Source organism: Dreissena polymorpha, chromosome 1 (genome assembly GCF_020536995.1).
Source record: "Dreissena polymorpha isolate Duluth1 chromosome 1, UMN_Dpol_1.0, whole genome shotgun sequence".
Classification (NCBI taxonomy): domain Eukaryota; kingdom Metazoa; phylum Mollusca; class Bivalvia; order Myida; family Dreissenidae; genus Dreissena; species Dreissena polymorpha.
The window spans coordinates 78338865-78345825 of record NC_068355.1 but is presented as its reverse complement, the minus strand read 5'-3'; the positions used below and the strand labels follow the sequence as shown (position 1 = coordinate 78345825).

Genomic DNA, 6961 nt, shown 5'->3' with positions numbered 1-6961 from the left:
TTTCTTAGTATTTTCTCTTTTCCGCCATCTTGATGTTTATTATTATATGACGTCATTCTTTGAAATTGTTCTTAGTCATATTATGTCATTCATTGAATCGTGCGTATGACGTCATCTTGTTACGAGTATAAATAGGGCCAAACAATCGTTTTGGGCACACATAGAGAACAGATCGGATAAGAACGGTTCGTTTTGGAAAATGTAATTTCAGGTAAATAACTTGTGATTGTGCTAGCGATTAGATAAAGAATAATTAAAGAAAGAAACATAGAACGACTTTTAATGTAAATAAAATCAATATTTAAATTATTCGATGTTGTTATTTTACTTTGCTTCAAGTTATTTTTGGTGCTGGCACCGTCTGACGGCCGCCAGACGGACCGGCATAACATTGGTGTCAGCGTATTGGGGTAAAGTTTATGTCTAAGTGACCCACGAAAAACGAAATTTCACACTTGAAAAATGTTGAAATGTTTTAATTCTGACTATGGTTATTTTTTTTTAAACAAGCTGTTGTGCTACAAAATACTGAACGTTACAGAATCTCCAAATAGAAATGAACGCAAAGCATTTTGTTGTTTATTTATTATGACAATAAAAACCAAAATGTTCTGCTGTTGTGTCCGGACTTGCATGGTTTCATTGTTCCCATCACGGATCGCTCTGAAATTAGAAACATAATTTTAAAATATATTGCATTCATTTGTCACGTTTTTCTCTAAATATAAAACACATTTGTATTTTTTTCAAGATGGAAACGAGATCACATAGAATAATACATAGTCCTAGATTGTGTGAAAATTGTGACGATAGAAATAGAGGATATTTGTTAATGTCTGTGTAAGATCGTTTGTTATTTCACGAGTGATCATAAAAAAATATATTTTCACGAGTGAAAATATTATTTTTCTATGATCACGAGAAAATAACAAACGGTCTTACACTGACATGAATAAATAAATATATATATATATATATATATATATATATATATATATATATATATATATATATATATATATATATATATATTTATTTATTTATTTATTTATTTATTTATGATAATCTAAAAAAAATAGAAGAGGAGTTCCGAAAATTTGTTATTTTCAACGGTGAAAATAACAATTTGTTTATTTTCACTGCTGTTATTTCACCTCAGAAATGCCATATTTTATCAATAGATATAAAAGAAATATTGATAGTAATTTAAACATGTATCTGTCAAATGGAAGTACAACTATTCATAAATTGCTACAGCATTGAGCAGGAGTTAGTCAGAATGATAGACAAAACTTGGAAGGTTCGATAAATGAGCAATTTTTGTCGAAATCGACAATGTTAGATAGTTTATGTAGACGCAATGAAAATATTGATTCAAAACTCCCAAATTTGCAATCAAGAATTCAAGAAATTGAACAACCTGACAGAGAGACATCATTTAATTTTGCTAGAAATGCATGCAAATTCTGATGTTAGACACACACAGTGTGATCCACTTATTCGAAGGGATCCACTAAATAATCATAACATGAGTAATAATGTTTCTTCTTAGTTTTGCTCATATAACATGGTCCCGGCACACAATACTGTCATGCCATCTTTCACCAACAGTAGCACAAGTCATTTGAACTTGAAACCTCAAAATTACAGTGGCGTAGACGATTAACAAGATTTCTTGACTAGAATTGACAAGTGACATTAACAGATGGCCATACAAAGAAAAATCTTTGTATTTGGCCTCTGTCTTTACAGGAAATGAAAGGACACTGCTTTGTGAAATGACTGAATTGGAAAGGCGAGATTATCAAAGTATAGTTGGAAAGTTTAAAGCACGTTTCGGCAATGAGCACAAATCTTAAATGTTTCGAACCCAGTTAAAATGAAGGGTAAGGAACAGGAACGAAATCATTCCTGAGTTAGCACAATCAATAAGAAAAATGACAAGACAAGCTTATCCAACTGCAAACATTGAAGTCATTGAAGCGTTAGCACTTGATAGTTATCAGGCTTATGCTAAGAGAAGTTAACTTTAAAAACATATTTGAGGCTGAACAAATTGCTTTGAAAATGGAGGCTCACATATTAGCGGACCGACAAAGAAACAGACCGGTCTTGAATGTTCAGACAAGTCAAATTTTAAAGCACTGTAGGAAAGAAATAACACAAACCTCACCCCTAAGGCATACACCTAGCAATAAAAAACATACTGACAGAAATTCAAGTTCATGGGGACCTCAATCAATTCAAGACAGTAACAGAAAATATCATCGAAATTCTAGATATAATAGACCTAAAAATCAGTTTAGGAACGATAACAGAACCCCAAATAAAAGTGTTCAGGGAAACGAAAAGTGGTCAAATCGGCGGGATCACAGTTCGACAGTGAAACAAAACTATCCAAGATTGCATTAAATAACTTGGGATCTGAACATGGCTACTTTGTAAGTACAAAATAATGTGACAATTGGATAGCCATGTTGGTTGATAGCGGTTGAAATGTTAGTATTCTTAGAAAACAGACAATTGAGAATTTATCATACTGTATTAAACCTAAATTAGAACAAATTAATACTTCTTTGATAACTGTAACAGGATAGTCAACTTCATTTTTAGGAAAAAATGATGTTGAAATTAGCTTTGGTCACCAAAAGGTTAAACACATATTTTTAATTGCTGATATTTAACAAGATGAAATCTTGGGATTAGATTTCTTGACTTAAAATTAATGTGATTTGATGTTCAGTAAGGGTTACATTGTTTTGCATGGTGAAAGAATTCCGTGTATTTTGAATAGTAACCAAGTTGAGGCAAATTGTTGTCGCATTGCTGTTTCTAAAACTGTAGTAGTTTCACCAGAGAGTGAAACTATCGTCTTTGGGAAACCATTTGATAAGATTGATAGAAATAGCCTTGGGATGTTGGAGGTCTCTAAGAAATTTGCTGAGAATAGTGGGTTAATGGTAGCTCGTGCCTAAGTTGATCCAAAGGTTGGAATTATTCCTATTCGAATTGCTAACTATGGGAAAGAACCTCAGAAAAATTATGAAAACATTGTAAAGGCAATTTATGAACCAGTTACTGTAGTTGAAAGTCAATGGAGTGATTCAAGTTTAAGTGAGAGTAGTGTTATGCAATAACATTAACAAGAGTTGTATGAAAGGTCCTCTCAAAATTAAAACGATAATCAGAAACTAAAGTTAAGACAATTGTTAGCAAAACACCAACATTTTTTCTCTAAGAACGATAGGAACATAGGAAATACCGATTTGGGTACTTCAATTAAGACTTATCCATATAGAATTCCCTTAGAAAAACGGAAAGAAGCGCAACAAGAAATCAAAAGATGGCTGCTGATGGTATTATTGAACCAGCTTGTTCCCCATGGGTATCTCCAATTCAAATTGTGACAAAAGCAGATGGTTCTCTTAGATTTTGCTGTGACTTCAGGAAACTCAATGGTGTACCAATTAAGGAAATCAACCGTTACCTAGAATTTGAGACAATCTCGATGCCTTAGAAGGTTCAAAATGGTTTAGTTGTTTAGAGCTAAGACAAGGCTTTTGGCAATTCTCTATTGACAAAGAGAGTAGACCCATCACTGCGTTTAGTTTGCAAGGTGGAAAACAATTGCAATTTTGTAAGCAGGCATTTGTAATTTTCAGCTGTCTACCAGGTTGATGCAAATGACATTTTCAGATTTGATTTTGAAACTCTTGTGTTGTATTAAGATGACATCATTGTATGATGGCGCGTCCTTTTGATGAGGCAGTTGTTAATTAGGAAAATGCATTTATCAGGTTTAGGAAGGCAAATCTTATGTAAATTGTTTCAAAGAGAAGTCATTTTCCTTGGTCATGTGATTAGTAAGAAAAAGATTTTGTACATGGCCGCAAAAAAGGTTCAAACTGTTTAAGATTGGCCCACACCGCGATCTGTAAAGGATGTAATAAGTTTCAAAGGCTTGGTGTCTTTCTATAGGAAATGCATTCACAATTTCTCAACAATTGCAAAGCCAATACATGAACTTTCTTAGAAAGGTGTAACATTCATTTGGTCAGACAATTGTCCAATTGCTTTTGACATGTATAAAGATGCCTTGTTAAACAGTCCTATCTTGGCATACCCTACACAAACAGACAAGTTTGTTATTGATGTAGACTGAAATGTTGGGACAGAGGCAGTTTTGTCTCAGATACAAAATGGACAAAAAATGTAATTACTTATTACTCTGAATATTTTCCAAGACTGGAAAGAGGTTATTGTGTAACAAGAACATAATTAAATGGTGTTGTCTTTGCCATTTAACACTGGCATGTTTATTTGAATGGTCAGGAATTTACTGTTATAACAGACCACGCAAGTCTGAAATGGTTGATGAATTTTAAGGACTTAGATGGACAGTTGTGTCGCTGGATGAATGTTCTTTCAAATTACAATTTCAAAATTGTTTACCGGCCAGGAAAATTACACTCGAATTGTGATGCACTTAGTCGTTGACCTTGTTATTAGAGTAATTGTGTGTACTGTGAGAGAATTGAATCAAGGTTTACAGAACAAGACTTGTGCTAGAATTAGCACACATTTAAACTCAAATGTGACTATGAGTTCTGCAGATTCCAACACTAACAATTTCGTTTTTGCATAGCGTTAAGTCTTTAAGTGAGACAAAGTTGCAGCCGCTCATATTGGTAATATTGGGTAAGAGATACACTCAATTGTTACACCAAAGCCGGACATAGAACATGTTAAAAAAACAAAAGAAAAAAGAACTCCCTGACCAGTATAATCAAAACTCATTATGTGTTGTTACAATGCAGGATTTATCAGATTTACAGCTGATTAAATCACCAGAGTGTATTGATAACACATACTGCAAGAAAACTGATTTAAATGTATGTAGTTTAAATGTCGCCCCAGTAGAAAGTAATAGTAAGTGTAATGCAAGTGAAACTAGTTGTCAAAACCGAATCGAATCCAGAGGATTCAGTCAATTACAAATTAAATGCTATTGAGAATCTAGATCTAAAGGAATTGACAAGGCCACAAAAGGAGGACTCTATACTCTGTGTAGTTAGAGACTGGTTAGAAAGTGGCATTAAACCAGATTGGAATGATGTTAGTGATAAATGCCCCGATGTTAAGTATTTGTGGTATCGATGGGATTCACTGTTCTTGAAAAATCAGGTGTTGTACAGAAAATGGTTACACGATGATAGTAGTTTGTTTGATTTGCAAATAGTTGTTCCTGATAGTCTCAAGAAATACATTTTATATCAGTTACACGATAGTATTACTGCAGGACATTTATGTGTAAAGAAAACTTTACAAAATATCAGAAAAAGGTTTTTCTGGATAGGATTGCGTAGAGATGTTGAAAGGTGGTGTAAGCAATGTACAATGTGTGCAAGTTTCCTCGAGTGAAAAATAAAGCCCCATTGAAACAGTCTAATTGTGGTGCTAGATGGAAAATAATTTCTATAAACTGTGTTGGTCCTTTTGCACTTACTAAAAAATGGAAATAAATATTTGATGGTTGTTGTTGACCAGTTTACAAAATGGACAGAATGTATTCCATAACCAAATATATAAACTGTTGCTGTAGCAAATGCTTTCATAGAAAAGGTCTTACAAACTTTTGGTATTCTATTATCAATTCATACCGACCAATGTGTTCAGTTTGAGTCCGATTTATTTAAAGAATTGTGTAATCTCTTTGGTATTCAGAAAACCAGAACTGCATCATGTCAACCACAGTCAAATGGTGGTACAGAAAGAACGAACAGAACGATAACTAGCATGCTGACTTCGTTTGGATCAGAATTACGTGATGATTGGAATCAATATGCACCTTTCTGCTTGATGGCATACAGGTCATCTGTTCACTCTGCTACAGCTCACACCCCATATAAAATGATGTTCGGCGACGACACGAAATTGTCCATTGATGTTGCTTTTGAGCATCCTTCAGGTTCGGAAAATAGACTTAATGAAAATGGCAAAGAGTATATAAACAGCTTAAAGGAGAGGCTCTATGATGTGAATAATTTTGCCAGACATACGCTCAAACTTTCAAGTGATGTAATGAACAAGAATTACGAGTTGAAAGTTACCTTACAAACATACAAAATTAGTGATAAAGTTTGGTATTTTAATTAACAACGTAGAGTTGGTCTAAATGGAAAACTAGCACAACGATGGACTGGACCATGTTTGGTTATTGGAAAAGTAAATGTTGTTTTATATCGCGCTCAAATAACAAAACATCAAATACCTAAAGTTGTTCAACATGACAAGTTGAAAAAGTATTCTGAAGGAAATTATTCATCAGACAATGAATCTTCAAAAATAACTTTATCTCGTTTTAAAATGAAATACATGGCATAGTAAATTTAAGTATAAATAAGAAGCATATATTACATAAGCCAATTAGAATATATCTGGTAGTTACAAGGTAGAAATCCTTTTTTGCGCTTTAAAACTGAAAAATTATCGCGTCCGTCGAAATGGACGTATACATCTAGAAATCCTACTTTCGGTTTTAAAAGCGACAACGTTTGAAAAATAATAAATTACTTGATAACTAGGCTATAGTTTTAATTTCATCTGTGCCAATAAGAATATATCTTGAGGTTAGAAATCCGTCTTTTTTGCGCTTTAAAACTTTAAAATAAGTGCGTTTTTTTAAATGGACATATACGTATAGAAATCCTACTTTTGGTTTTAAAATTAAAAAAAAAAACTTGCTAACTAGGCTATAAATTTAATGACAAATTTGCACACTTTCAAATTGCGTCTATATGTATTGATTAACATGTATTTCATTTCAAGGTGTGTGGCTTTAATATATATATATATATATATATATATATATATATATATATATATATATATATATATATATATATATATATATATATATATATATATATATATATATATGTATATATATATATTTATTTAT

At 32.5% G+C, this 6961-nt stretch overlaps 2 long non-coding RNA genes across 2 annotated transcripts in view; one reads left to right on the top strand and one right to left on the bottom strand.

The window, feature by feature from the left end:
* Positions 1-576: 576 nt before the first annotated feature.
* On the bottom strand, positions 577-6545 carry LOC127866441 (uncharacterized). Its single transcript, XR_008043002.1, has 3 exons — positions 6418-6545; positions 5849-5982; positions 577-663 (listed from the first exon to the last, which is right to left on the bottom strand). It is a non-coding gene; the product is annotated as an uncharacterized LOC127866441 (long non-coding RNA).
* The window catches only part of LOC127866448 (uncharacterized), a 1966-nt gene continuing 1548 nt past the window's right edge, over positions 6544-6961 (top strand). The window contains exon 1 of the long non-coding RNA XR_008043008.1: positions 6544-6629. This is a non-coding gene — a long non-coding RNA (uncharacterized LOC127866448). The remainder of the gene's footprint in view (positions 6630-6961) is intronic.